At 37.9% G+C, this 15753-nt stretch overlaps 1 pseudogene; it reads right to left on the reverse strand.

The window, feature by feature from the left end:
• Nucleotides 1-2528: 2528 nt before the first annotated feature.
• On the reverse strand, nt 2529-5190 carry LOC124898983 (annotated as a pseudogene).
• Nucleotides 5191-15753: the final 10563 nt, after the last annotated feature.

Raw genomic sequence — 15753 nt, forward strand, 5'->3', positions numbered from 1 at the left:
ACACCCGAGCGAGAAGTTATGACCTTTCAAAGTGATAAGCGACGCCTAACCAATCGCCCATGGCCACTGAAAAGCATAGGTGATAGCCTAGGCGGTGCCTATGTTCGCCTATGTGAACATAGGCGATAGGCTAGGCGGTGCCTATGTGAACATAGGCGATGGGATGGGCGGCACCTATGTAAGGAATTCTGGTGATTTAAACACTCTGTGTTGAGGACAAAGTTGTCCTTTTCCACCCTTACTTAGCCCTAAAACACAAGGTTTAGTTCCAAGGACCACAAAATACATATTCTTTCATCAAAAGTGCTCAAGATTCTCCTTGGGGTTTCAAAATAAAAACCCAAATAGTTCAAGAATTGACCATAGGTTTTCAAAGATAATTACATATTTGGATTCATCAATCCGCAAGCTTCAAGAAACACCTATTATACTTGGAAATAGAGGTACGTGGGGTTATCCTAAAATCTCATGGGTGTAGTTTTATGAACATGCATGCTTTTAAATGGGGTTTTCAATCAAATGCTAATATCTTGCTTTCAATATGATTTCTAAGTCATTTTCTTTATGTCATGAGAATTGTTTGCCTATATACTTCAATGATTGAAACCATGCATATGTGATTTGAGATTTTCCATGGAAGTTGATAAATATGAATAATAAATTGTTTTCAAATTCCCATGATAATGTTTCGATACTCCATATCATATTGTGATCAACAAAAGAGAGCATGAATTTGAAATAAATATTGTTCACTACTTGTAAATGATGAAGCACCTTGGTTTTTACATGATTATGCATATGTGGATGTGATATTGATGACTTGCAAGTCGGGTATGACGATACCCACCAGAATACGATATGCGATTGAATAAGATGAAATTTGAATGCATTGATTTTACATGAGAAAGGTGGATGCCCGAAGAAGGCGTTTGAGACACAAACGGCTCATCGTTGGAAGAACGTGTTTACCGACACGGAATTCGATACCATGCTTTGTGGTCTTGCGTACCTGATATTATATTATCCCAAATTGGGATTATGGTTAGGAGCCATGCTTTGTGGTCTTGTGCACTACCATATTTGATTTGGGTCGAGACATCATGCTTTGTGGTGTTGTGTGTCTCTCCCTCACTTATACTCTAATCTCGGCGGCAACCGAGGTTCGACAGTTGGTGTAAATTATGTAGGGTATTCCACCTAGCTCAGTTGCATTTCATTATTGTTGAGAAAAACTATTGCATTACACCCATGTGCTTTCAAATGATTTGATACGAAATTGCTTTATAATGGCTCTCAACTATACTTTGTAAAAATATTATGTTTTGTTTTGGTATCTCTGCGTGCCAGTACTTTTGTGCTGACCCCCTCCCCTCTCCAACCTCTCAGGTTTAGAGGCCCAGTCTAGGGGTCAAGAGAATCCGTAGAACTTTTAGACAGAGCTGTAGAGACAAGTGGTGAGCCTTCTATGTTTCGGAAGGTCTTATGTCCTGCAGTCCTTTTATCTTATATTCAGTTTTTGGGTCTACTGGGGGCCTTGTCCCAGTTTTCAGATAGACATTGTTTCAGTCATTTGTTAGATATTTTCGTAGACAGCTGTTCAGAGGATAATTGATGTTGAGGGAACCTTATCTCCCCGTTATTGTCTCTTTTCATATTTATGACCATGCTTTCCGAATTATTGTGTTTTTCCGCATTTCTTTGATCATATGAATTAGGTGCATGATTACCAGATAGATAGGGGTGTTTCGGGCCTCAATGGTTCGAAATGCTCATCACGGCCAGGCCCTTGTTCGGGTCGTGACAGAAAAACACTATTTGCTCATCCTATTATTAGTTGTAGTGTATAGTATTTTTAAAATTTACTTGCCAAGATATTTTAAATGACTTCTATCATACCAAACTCGTTCAGAAAAATTCAACATATGGTCATCTCAGATGCATTCCAAATTAATATTACTCTATATTACCAATCGCCTGAAACTAAATTCAGGAATCTACCAAACATAGAGCTTCAAGAACTGAAAACTAACATGTGATGCCTCTGGTTGTTGCGTGTGTGTGTGTGGGGGGGGGGGGGGGACCCTCAAGCGGAATTGACGTGCTTTTAGACTGTCAAATTTCTGAACATGAGGTGCACATGGCACCTTAAGCAGGTCCTATATCGCACTCGGTGATAAAAATGAAGAGTTTTACAAGGCATAACTAAATTTCCTATGGTACACTCACTTTTTGAGCTCAATGTGGCACAACTCGGAAGAAAAATCTGTGCGAGCTTAGGCCCAAAGTGGACAATACGTGCCATGATCTTGGATCGTGGCATAACATTCTAATATGATTAGAAGCATCCACGTTCTCCTTTTATCAAGATAAGGAAAAAGATGCACAAAGGGGCTGTGAATATTTTGTACCAACATCTATGGAAAAATGCAACTATACAACTAAAAATTTTACCTTAAAAAACCACAAAATCAACTACAACAACAATAACGATATCCAAAATAAGCCGAGGTAGGCTATATAATCCCCACTTCTTTATTTAAGTTTATGACATATCATTATCCTACTAAATAAAAAAAAAGTGAAAAATAAGCTAGAATATGTCCTCGGCATTGATACAAAGGATTTGTAGGTCTTTCATGATGACTTCCTTTCATGTCATTTTAGGTCTACGGCTGTCCACTTTTGCGAACTTTCACTTACCATAGTTTCACACATATCGATCAGTGCATCTGTAGGTCGATGAAGAACTAGCTAATCTCAATAGGTTGCACAAACTATGGAGAACATGGTTTGTCAAATACTGGATGAGTTCTTATTGCCATAGCAACAGGCATTTTGCTTTTACCAACCATAACACTTCCCAAAAACTCACCCTCCTCTGCTTCTCTTTCCATGTCACATCTTTTCTTGAATATAAAAATTCCCAGCACCATCCGGCCTACAAGAGCCACCGATGCCACACCAAATAGCCCGATAACAAAATCTTTAACCACAAAAAACCAAATGCTACTCTTCTTCCTTGCCTCTTGAGGTAACATGATAGTGAAATGACCATAATTTCTTGTGTAACATAAGTTGTGAAACCTCATTTCACTAAATGAAACATTTCCATTTTCATCAAACATTGCTCACTTTGTTATTCTTCCCTTGACCATCTCACTCAAATTCTTGAACTCGACCGATATAGGTTGTCCCATTGGTCTAAGACCAACCTTTGTAAGACTTTTGATGGTGCTAATATTTGATGGTGCATCATAAACCATAAAGCCAATCTCAGAAGTTAAGAGATTGTAACCTGATATGTTGAAGTAATGAGAAGACAAGTTTCCCAAATCATAGTACACAACGTTGATTCTTTTAACATTGGACACTGGAATAGTTCGTGGATGAATTGAAAATCCGCTAAAGTTTGCACCTTTTTCCCACAATGTGCTGCTTTGCAACCTCACCAGTGAGAGTTTCATTCCTGCTAGACTAGAAGTAACACTAGCGTTATGAAAAGATCCAGTATGTTGATCAACCGAACTCTTGAAAGCATGTTCATGAAGAATAACTTCTAATGATTTTATAAGGCTGTTATCCTTAGAACATTGAACAAGAAGAAAGAGATTCAAAAAGAGGAATAATAGAAGTATGTACAGGTTCTGCACAAAATTTGATCTCCTTGGCCATTTTGATCCTTTCTTGGGTTCCACTGAATTTGGGCAACTCTTAGATTTGCTTTACTTTCCGACGGTATGAAGGACTTTGAGCTTGAAAAATGGCTGAAATTAAGGAAGAAATAAGGTAGGAGGTGGAAAGGTTTTTGCTCTTGTGGACTAAAAGTAGGGCTGTAAGCAAGTGTATGATGATGAAGTGGGGTGAAAATCGTGGAAACTCAGGGTGGTTCAAATTACTTGAAAACAAAAAGTTTTGCTCTTTTATTTTTATTTTAAGTAAGTTACAGCTACTTGTTTTAGTTTGTTTTTTTAATAAGTTACAGCTACTTGTTTTAGTTTGTGATGTTCACTCCTGATTTTCATGACATTTCCTTGTCTTGTACAAAGAGGAAAAAAACAAATGCAAAGACAAAATCTGTTCTTCAAATTGATACCTTTTTTTTGTAGTTGGTAAAGTTGCTACCATTTGATTAGAAGGTCATGGGTTCAAGCCATGGAAATGCAAGGTAACACTGCATAATATTTGACCCTTGTAGTCGAGTGTAACGCTTTGATGGTTCCTACTTGTCTTCCAAGTTTTCCTCTTGTTAAAAGTTATGGTAGCTATAAATGTGAGAGAAAACATACTCAGGTTGGATTGTGTTTATACACTCTGGTAGCTATAAATGTGAGAGAAAACATATTGCGCTTGCTATGTCGGGTTGGATTATGTTTACATTGAGTTTTTGTATGGTTCCTTACATTTACCATTCATGATCATCTATATCTTTCGGAATCTTAGAGTGTTAGTAAGTACTTGAAGTTCATTAGTACAATTACACTTTTTCAATCAGGAAAGAAATGTAGTGGAATCAACTGAATCTTTCACACAAGAAAGTACCAGTCAAAATTAGTACTTACTCGACGCATAGATGTGTATTGTTACATCATGTTGCTCCACTTTTTCAAGTCATTTGAGAACAATCAAGTAGAAAACAGAGTGTCTAATGAAGGAAAAAAGTACTATATTAAGGACTCTTCACATGACAGAGGAACCAAAAATCTTTGGATTAAAAGAAGTCGAAAAACAGTCCATTTGATCTCTTGGTTTCTTCTCTCCTACAACAAAAAATATATGGTAAAAAAAGTTTTTCCTTTTTTCATTCATGAGAACAATCCAAGGCATAAAGACGTTAAACCTTAATGCAGAATCAGAAAGCTAACCATTTTCTTTCTATTAAAAGCACAAATCTATGTGAAAAGAAGCAGAAGATAGATCTGTTTATGTAATGAAATGATAATAGAAAACCAAAACTCTAGTGATATTAGTATAATTTTCGACAATAGGGAGCTGCTCGGATAGTAAGCACCCCTCACTTCCAACCCCCTGAGGTTGTGAGTTCAGTCACCAAGGGAGCAAAAAAAGTGGAAGCTCCTAGGAGAGGTAAAACAAAATATAATTTTCCAAATTTAAAATTAAGAAAAACAAACCATTTCCTCTCTTACGCTTGCGTTTCCAGCTGTTACTAAAACCTTCATCGGTTATTAGCATGTCCGTAATATCTCTATTATCAATACCCGATCCAAGTAGTTTTCGTCATTGAAAGCGAGCCCCAAGTTGAGTTGGGTATCCGACCCATTAGAGGTACTCAAATCCTTTTTTTACTCTGGAGGGGGGAACAAGTAGGGGATTACAATGTGGGTAATCTAATCCTCACCAACAATGTGAGAGTTCAAGTAGCCAATCAACTGAACTACTAAGCTACTAAGATTCCTCGAGGTACTCAAATCCTTAATCAATAAGTAGAGATTGTTCACCAAAAACAAAAAATAATTATGAGAAACAAGGAAGATGGATGTTTTTTTTATACAATCAGGATAATCCCAATTTAAAAATCTGATAAAGATTGAGAAAACACTGTGGACTCTCAAAACTTGTTTAGCAAATTTTTGTTGTTATGCTACATCAGTTACGAAGTACTTGTCTTTACTCATAAGTTGTTCTTGTTCCAATTGATACCTTCTTTGTTGTTTCCTTCTTTGTGTTGTTGGAGTGCATTTTGAAAGGCTTTGTATCGATGAATTTGTATCAAAATTTTCAAAAAATAATAATTTGATGACTCTTTTTTAGTGGGCGCTTGGCCATGAAAACCAAATATTCTATAAAAGGGCTGATGTTGGCGGGTCTAGCAGGATTACCAGATTTTTAGATTGGTAAACTTCTGAATATGATGTGTCGTGTACATGATACCTTAGACTTATTGATACAAGAATAATCACGGATATGGACTTATGAGAATGTGTGTTAGACCCAAGACTTGGTGTGTGCAATTGAAGTGTAAAAGATGGTCAAAACACACCAAAATCAGTCCACTTATTACACTTGATAGGCACCTCACCCTTGAGGGGAATTATGGATATTTTAGTCTACCATTTTGTAATAGCTATATAAGAAACATGTTAGGACTTCTCTAATTAGTTTTTTGGATAATGTTGTAGGTCATAAGAACACAAGTCCTCTCCCCTTTGAGGCACCAAATCGAAACTAGGTCAAAAGCTAGTGTGGAATCACTAGTGATTATGTATTGCTTGGAAACGTTGATGCTTGGGAGGTGGAAGATGATCTTGTGTCACTTAAGAGTTAGGTTTTTATTGTGTGTGGTGTTAAGGGTCCAAGAGTGGAATAAGCTCTTGGGTCTAAGATTATACCATCAATTGTCTATCTATCTATCCCTTTACTTTTATTGTATTCTTGTTAGCGTTTGTAGCTTGTAATAGTTTGTCTTGTTTCTAGTGAAACCGTGACTTGTTGTTAACTTGTTTTTATTGTTGTTATCTCCTTGGTCTTAACGTTTTATGGATGTTTGATGTCAAATACACCATTATATCTTGTATTCTTGTTGTTGGTAGTGAATCCGAGAGTCGTCACCAAAGAGGTCCTCGGTTTTCTTGAATTTGTGGTCTAATTTTGGTGTATGTTTCTTGTTTCCTAGTCTTTATCGTATCATTTGGCATCAAAGCTTGTGGTTGATTTTGTTTCAACAAAATCAATCTTGGGCTTGCTAGAAAATTCAAAAAAAATAAGTGCTCTTGAGATCTTATTCTTGGCCGAGAAGTTATGAACTTGTTGTTGTTGTGTCTTGGCTGAATGCTTGTGTGACTAGATCTTGGTGTATTTTGTTTTGGTTAGTTGTTTCTAAGTGTTGGTTTTCTTGTTCACTAGCACTTTGAGTCTAGATCTAAACTTGAGCTTGAACTTGTTGAAGTGTTGTTATGAGCAAGGTGTGGGCCGTGTATTTATGTTGTTGTTATAACTTGGACGAATGTTGAACTTGTAGTTGGACGTTGCTGTTGTTGTTGTAGATCTTGAAAGTTTGTTGTTGTGTTCTTGTTGTTCATCACAACCTTCCTCTCTTGCTAAAACCGAAACACAACACAAAGAGACTTGGCCCTTTGTTGGAGGTTTTGTAGTTGACCTTGTTGTTGTGGAATTGTTGTTGTTCTTGGAGATTGTTTTTGGTTGTTCTTGTTGTGATTATTGTGTTCTTGAAGTTCTTCATCATATTCTTCACTTGTTAATGTTAAAGTGAACTTAGATCATCAAAAGGTGAAAGACAAGGTGTAGAACTTGTTAAATCTTGAAAGACCCCCAACCACCAAAGGACTTTACATCTCATCTCAACCACTTTTCATAAAACAAGGGTTCATGTTTTAACGGGAAGTACAAGTCTAGTCAAAGACTTTTGAGTCTTGAAATTTGAATTGAAAAAGGATCTCCAAAGACTAGTTTGTATTTCCCTCCATTGAACAATTTCCATCAAAGTCCAAATTGTGAATTAAAATTTGTCAAGAACCGAGGCCAATCACAGACTGCTATGTCACCAATTACTGTTCATATGACAGATTTTAAGCTCAAATTTTGATCTACTAGTTTCAATTTGTTGTTCTTTAGTCTCGTTTGTTGATTCCATTACTAACTTACAAGCTATTACTAAATTGTAAGTTAGTTTTGAAATCGTTCTTCATGTTAGCTTTCTTTTGTGTGTCTTAATTCTTTTGAGTCATTATAATACGTCCTTGTGTGTTCCTTACTCTTTGGAGTTATTGTAAACGCTGGATTCACCTCTCAACGCCTCTCGAAGTACAAGAAAGCTTACAACACTTGTGAGATTGAGTGTGAGGTATTCGAGAGATAAGAAATAAAAATAGAGAGTGAGGGTATTTTTGTACAACTAACGTATTTTTTGTTTTATAGGTAACTTCTTGGCCATAATGGAAGCCATTTTAGCCCACCTTGATGCTATTTCCTGAGACATGTCTAGGGAGAATGCGGGTCTTGAAAAATTAGGCTCGGATATGTCTACTATACTTGAGAGGTTGGATCAAGTGGAGAGTGGAAGGAACTCTCGTGTTTCTACTCCCAAAACTTTACCTCAAACGATCAATCCTTCAAGACCACCACCAAATGACATAGACATAAGCCAAGCCACCAAATATCCTCAAACCGGGGACCTAAATAAGTCACTTCCCCCTCAATTCAATCAAGTCCAACAAGAAGGACTTGGAAGCAAATTCCCTCCCATCCAACCTCCACAATAGAAGCTCCATCTTACCAAATCATTTCTCTCAACCGAAACTCCATTTCACCAAAACCGATATATCTATGTAGAGGAGTATGGTAGAAAGGAACATAAAAGACATAGAGTCTACAATGATGTTTATATGATGGGAGAGAAGTTGAAGGGAATATGTTGAGATTCAAAAGGAACCCGCCACCAAGAAAAGAGGTGGAATGTGTTTCAGATGAGATTAAAGACAAGGCTCAAGATGGAGAGGAAGTCGAGGTTCAAAATGAAGATGTTGGCCAAGACTTGTGTTATTGGGTTCTCGGATTCCTCATGTTTTTGCAAATTGTCATCTCATGTTTTGCGGCCTATATTGAGTGATTTCTTTTGAAGTGGTCCTTGAACTAGGTGAAACAGTGAATTTGTGGTTAAATTTCTCTCAAGATGGAGAGGATGATACAAGAATAATCATGGATATGGACTTATGAGAGTGCGTGTTGGATTCGAGACTTGATGTGTGCAATTAAAGTATAAAAGATAGCTAAAACACACCAAAATCAAACCACTTGTTACACTTGATAGGCACCTCACCTTGAGGGGTATTATGGATATTTTAGTCTTCATTTTGTAATAGCTATATAAGGAATATGTGAGCACTTCTCTAATTAGTTTTTTCGATAATTTTGTAAGTCACAAGAACACAAGTCCTCCCTCCTTTAAGGCAACAAACCGAAACTAGGTCAAGAGCTAGTATGGAATCACTAGTGATTGTGTGTTGCTTGGAAACGTTGATGCTTGGAAGGTAAAGACGATCTTTTGTTACGTATTAGATAGGTTTTTATTATGTGTGGTGTTAAAGGTCCAATAGTGGAATAAGCTCTTGGGTTCTTAAGATTATACCATTAATTGTCTATCTATCTGTCCTTTTACTTTTTTGTAATCTTGTTAGCTTTTGTAGCTTGTAACCATTTGTCTTGTTTCTAGTGAAACCATGACTTGTTGTTAGCTTGTTGTTGTTGTTTTTATCTCCTTGTTATTAACTGTAATACATCGTACTTTTTCCTAGCTTAAAATTTGTCCCAAGAATGTTAGAAGCTTTCTTTGAAAGAGGAATCCACTTTTGTACATGTGGTATTTTTAAGATTTTCACTTTTATTCATGTGAAAAATTAAATTATCTTTCCAGTGATAGCAATTTTGTCCAAATCCAGTATTGGAGTAAAAAGTTATGAACATTTTACTCAGAGCTATTAGAATCGCCCAAATGTGACGGCCAGGTTGACGGACCGTCGACCTAGCGACGGACCATCACCTTGACTATCGTAGCGAAGGCAATGAGGCAACCTTATGGATAAGGTGCAACAGACAGGTTGACGGACCGTTGAACTTGCGACGGATCGTCGCTACCGAGGCAGTGAGACCCTATTTTGGTCCACGTGTGATGGTCAGAACGACGGACCGTCGAGCCAGTGATGGACCATCGTATGAGTCGTTGCAGGTTCCGTTCAGTGATTTTAAAGCCATTTTTAGGGGTTTTTTGGTACTTTACGTCCCATTTATATACCTAATTATATTCGACCAAAGCTCAGAAATTCATTATTCTTCTAAAACAACAAAATTAGGGTTTTCTCTCTAGCGTTAATCTCCAAGAACAAAATTCAATCTTCTTCAAGAACTAATAGATTCAAATTTCTTCATGTTCAAGAACTTCAAGAAACTCAACCCAGGTATGTATAGTGTTCATTCATGGACTCCTTCCGTCCATGAAGTCCAAGAATATCTTTTCAAAGTTCAAGTGTATGGATTTCTTGCTGGGGTTGCTTTGTTCATATTGATAATTACTAATTAAATTCTAATCCATATTGGGCGATTAATTTTAAGTGGAGTGATCTGTATAGATGTAGATTCATGGAACCTATGATTAAACCTTGGGTGATGAAATTAGAGTTGAATCATGGTGTTTATTTGTTGTATAATATTTTTTTACATATTCTATGCTTACCATGTGTTTGATTAAATGCCTATATGAAGGAAAAGTGCCCACCTAGTATGATATTATGAAATTCCCATTTATGTACAAGTTTATGCATATCAAATGTTTGATGAAATGCCTTAATAAATGAATTATGGACTGTGATGTTGGTCATGTATTCAAGAAAGTCATGCCTTGTTAGTTTCTTTCCATCGAGTTTTGGGGGTACTTGTATCCAGCAATTTAGGTGTATACCTAGAGCCTATGTCATGTTTTCAAGATACTCTCAGTTAAGACTTGTTCAGTAGAATTCAGTCAGTCTCATGACTTAGGAAAACTCAGTAATTTCAGTAGTATTCCGTCAGTCAACGGAATTCAGTAACTCAGTCCATGTTCAGTTCAGTAAATCATGTTTAGTGTCTATTCATATGGGAGTAGAAATTAGCACCGAGTGAACCCAAGGATGGGAATTCACCTGTTATATGGGGGTGTGATTCTTAGAAGCAATTCTTGCATTTCAGAACTATGCAGCTAGCATAGGTTGAGACATCATAGCCTACTATATGAGGGTAGATAAGGTGGCTTAACCTGCTATATGAGGGTTCCCACCATTCTCACTAGAGTTACCTATTATATTAGGGCCACTCATATGTTGTCCTTACTAGTGGCGCGGTATTGACACCATTCTAATTAGGGAACAGATTGGACCCCAATTCAGCTATAATACATCATTTGGGGCATGTCGGTTAGATAACTATTTTCCATAGTTTCAGCTATAGGATTCAGGATTGTCAGATACAGTCAACTCAGAATAGTACAGAACTCAGCTAGTTCCATCAGATTTAGGACTGTCAGATACAGTCACTTATGTTACCAGTTACATGAGTCATCAGAACTAAGTTACCAGTCATGTTAGTTATCAGTAAATTCATGTTATCACAATCTCAGTTATAGTTACAATGTATTCATGCATACATTCTCACATTCATATTAGTCAGTTATCCAATATTTTTCATGCATATGAACCCCATGCATTTAGCCTACCTCACATGCATACCAGTACATTCAAAGTACTGACGCATTTGCGCTATGGTTTCTTATACCCAGGTTTGGAGACACAAGCTCCAGAGCATCAGTAGATTCTAGATATCAGCAGTCAGAGTTAGCAGTGAGTCCTCATCCTTCGAGGACATGGTTATTTCTCTATTGTCTCATTAATTAGTTTATTAGTTGGAGTTAGTTGGGGACATGTCCCATCAACTCCTTACTCAAATAGTTCAGTTAGTTAGAGGCTTTCCAGACTATTATGTTCAGACAGTTATTTCAGTTGTTTTGGGTATTTTATACCCCATATAGATGTTATGTTTTACTTCAGTTATGTGAACCTTTTGGACTTTCAATTTATGTTTCTGAATTATTTAGTATATTATACAGTATACAGGTATAGATATCAATCATGGGTTAGCGTGTGATCCTTCAGGGTTATGAGCACCGTGTAGCATTCTGGGTACTAGATTCGGGGCATTACAAACTTAGTATCAGAGACTAAGGTTCAATAGATTCCTAGGAAATCTAAAAGCTGCATCTAGTAGAGTCTTGTGCATGGGTGTGTTGCGCTGCACGTGTATGTACAGGAGGCTATAAGATGTTTTAGGAATAGTTTCCCTTCTTTCAGTATTCATGTCGTGTCAGTGAGCATAATCTCAAGTCAATCTCTCAGTCTAATCCATTTCTTCTTTTTATTTCAGAACATGCCTCCCAAGAGAAGAACTCAGTCTGTCCAAAAAGATCCCTTGCACGAACATGTTTCTCATGTAGAGTTCAGAGATGCATTAACTATTCTTGCTCAGTCAGTTGCTGTTCAAAATGAATGACCAGTTATCGTTCCGACCAACCCAGTGGCCAATTCAGCTGCAGCTAGGATTCGGGACTTCACCTCAATAAATCCTCTATCCTTCCTTGGGTTTAAGGCAGATGAGGAGCCTCAGGAATTCCTAGATCAGGTGTAGAAGGTTATAGACATCATGGGTGTTTCTTCTAGTGAGAGTGCTGATCTAGCTGTATATCAGTTGTAGGATGTTGCTCATACTTGGTTCAAGCAGTGAAAGTTAGAGAGAGAAGATAATGCAGGGCCAGTTGAGTGGGAGAAGTTTACTTCTGTTTTCCTTGATAGATTCTTTCCCCTAGAGCTTAGAGAAGCTAAGGTGTTAGAATTCATCAACCTCAGGCAGGTCAACCTGATGGTGAAAGAGTATTCTCTTAAGTTTACTCAATTAGCCAGATATGCCCCCCTATGTGGTTGCAGATAGCAGGGCCAAGATGAGTAAGTTTATTTCAAGGGTAAATGATAGCGTGGTTAATGAGTGCGGATCTGCCATGCTGAATATTGACATGACTTTAGCTAGGCTTATGACTCATGCTCAGCAGATAGAGGAGCAGAAGATTAAGATAAGGGAGAAGCAGAGTAAGAGAGAAAGGATAGATAGTTGTAACTTCGCTCAGCCTAAATCAGAAGGAGGAATCCATTCTCAGTTTCATCTTAAGTCCTCAATTCCAGCTCCTTCTTCAGCTAGTGCTCATGTGCCTAAGTTCATAGATAGAGTGCCAGTCTCTAAGTCTCAAGGCAGTGTTAGCAGTGCCCGCACCTATCACCTTTGTTAGACTTATGGCAAAAACCACCAGGGTACTTGCAGAGCTGGAAGTGATACTTTTTTCACGTGTAGCAAGCCAGGCCACAGAATTATAGATTGTTCACAGTCAGGTCCATAGGGTCAACAGAATTGTTCCTCAGCTCAGTCCGATCATCCGAATCAGCAGGGTACCACCTCCAGTGCTACTAGTGGGCAACACCCTAATAGACTCTATGCTCTCTAGTCCCTACAAGATCAAAAAAATTCTCCTGATGTGGTTACTGGTACATTACAGATCTTTCATGTGCATATTTATGCTTTGCTAGATCCAGGTGCATCTTTGTATTTTGTTACTCCTTATATAACATTTGATTTTGGAGTCATCCCAAAATTCTAGCAAAGCCCTTCTCAGTTTCTACCCCAGTTGGTAAAACCATCATAGCTCGGTGGGTATACAGGAACTTTCCAATTATGATATCTCAGAAAGTCACTTCAGTAGATTTAGTTGAATTAGAGATGACTAATTTTGATTTCATTCTTGGCATATATTGGCTTTATTCCTTCTATGCCATAGTCGACTGTGGAAACAGAATAGTCCAGTTCTAGTTTCTGAATAAACCCATCCTAGAGTGGAAGGGTAGTGTATCCGCTTTCAGAGGTCAGCTTATTTCTTACCTTCGAGTACAAAAAATGATACCTAAGGGATGTTTCTATGATTGTGTTCGTGTTAAGGACACTAGTTCCAAAACTCCTAGTCTTGAATCAGTCCCAATCGTGAACAAATATTCAGATATCTTTCCTTAAGATCTTCCAGGAATTCCTCCCGAAAGAGGAATAGACTCCGGCATTGATCTTCTTCTAGATACTCAGCCTATATCTATTTCGCCATACAAAATGACACCAGCAGAACTCAGAGAATTGAAAAAGCAGTTGAAGGGTCTCTTAGATAAGGGATTCGTCAGACCCAGTGTGTCCCCGTGGGGCACTCTATATTATTCATGTGCAAGAAAGACGATTCTCTCAGATTGTGTATAGACTACCATCAACTTAATAAGGTCGTGATCAAGAACAAGTATCCTCTTCCAAAATCGATGACTTATTTGACCAATTTCAGGGTGCTAGCTATTTCTCCAATATAGAACTCAGATCCGGCTATCATCAGCTCAGAGTCAAAGAATGTGACATTCCAAAAATATCTTTCCGTACTCGATATGGTCACTTTGAATTCCTAGTCATGTCCTTTGGTCTCACAAATGCCCCAGCAGCTTTCATCGACTTGATAAACCATATGTTCAAGCAGTACTTGGACATGTTTGTCATAGTCTTCATAGATAATATTCTGGTCTATTTCTACGATGAGTGTGATCATGAAGACCATCTCAGAATTGTACTTCAGACTCTTAGAGATCATTAGTTGTTGACCAAATTCAGCAAGTACAAGTTTTGGCTAAGGTCAGTAGTATTCCTTGGCCATACATTTTCGGTGATGGCATTAGAATAGATCCTCAAAAGACCAAAGTAGTAAAAAACTGGCCTCGCCTTGTCTCTCCATCAGATATCAAGATTTTTTTGGGTTTGGCTGGCTATTATAGATAGTTTGTTAAGGGATTTTTTCTATTGCATCCCCTATGTCCAGATTAACTCAGAAGAAAGTCAAGTTTTAGTGGTCAGATCCTTGCAAAAAGAGTTTTCAGGAGTTGAAGACTCGACCCACCTCAGATCCAGTTCTAGCTTTTCTTGATGGTTCAGATGGTTTTGTAATGTATTATGATACAGCCAGAGTAGGTTTGGGTTGTCTTCTCATGCAACATGGTAAGGTCAGATCCTACACCTCCAGACAGCTTAAACCCCATGAGAAGAATTATCCTACTCATGATCTTAAGTTAGCCACCATATAATTTGCCTTGAAGATTTGAAGGCATTATCTATATGGTATTCATGTAGATGTGTTCACGGATTATAAAAGCCTTCAGTATGTTGTTTCTCAGAAAGATCTCAATCTTCATCAGATGAGGTGGTTAGATTACAACATGAGTGTCCTTTATCATTCAAGCAAGGCCAACGTAGTGGCTGACGCTCTCAGTAGACTATCTATGGGTAGTGTTGCTCATGTCGAGGACAGTAAGAAAGAGTTAGCCTAGGAAAACCATCAGCTTACAAGACTAGGCGTCCGCTTAGTCGATATAGAGGAGGGTGATATATGGGTTCAGAGTAGGTCAGAATCATTTCTAGTTTCTGAGGTAAAAGAAAAGCAAGATAGGGATCCTAGCTTTGTCAAGTTAAAAGAGTCAGTCAAGGATCAGAAAGTAGAGGTTTTCTCCCAAGGAGGAGATGGTGTTCTGCATTGTCAGGGTTGTCTATGTGTTCTAGCTGTAGATGACTTAAGGTAGTGAATTCTTGTAGAAGCACATGGTGTGAGCTACTCTATTCATCCAAGGGCCATAAAGATGTACCGTGATTTGTGGGAAATCTATTGGTCGAGTGGGATGAAGAGAGATATTGCAGAGTTTATGGCTAAGGGCTCTACATATCAGCAGGTTAAGATAGAGCATCAGAAGCCTAATGGATCCATGCAGGAGTTCAGTATTCCTACTTAGAAGTAGGAAGAAGTGAACATGGACTTCGTGTTGGTTTGCCTAGAACTCGTCATCAGCATGATTCTGTCTGGGTCACGTTAGACAGAATAACCCAATCAGCCTATTTCCTTCTAGTCCATAACTTTTATTCAACCGAGGATTATGCAAAACTCTACATCAGGGAGTTGGTCAGATTGTATGGTGTTTATGTATCTATTATCTCAGGTAGAGGTACCAGTTCACCTCTTATTTCTGGAAAGCATTCCAAAAGGGTCTTGGTACCCAAGTTCATCTTAGTACAACCTTTCATCCTCAAACAGATGGTCAAGTAGAAAGGACCATTCAGAATTTAGAAGATATGCTAAGGGCGTGT

The sequence above is a fragment of the Capsicum annuum genome, chromosome 1 (assembly GCF_002878395.1).
Source record: "Capsicum annuum cultivar UCD-10X-F1 chromosome 1, UCD10Xv1.1, whole genome shotgun sequence".
Classification (NCBI taxonomy): domain Eukaryota; kingdom Viridiplantae; phylum Streptophyta; class Magnoliopsida; order Solanales; family Solanaceae; genus Capsicum; species Capsicum annuum.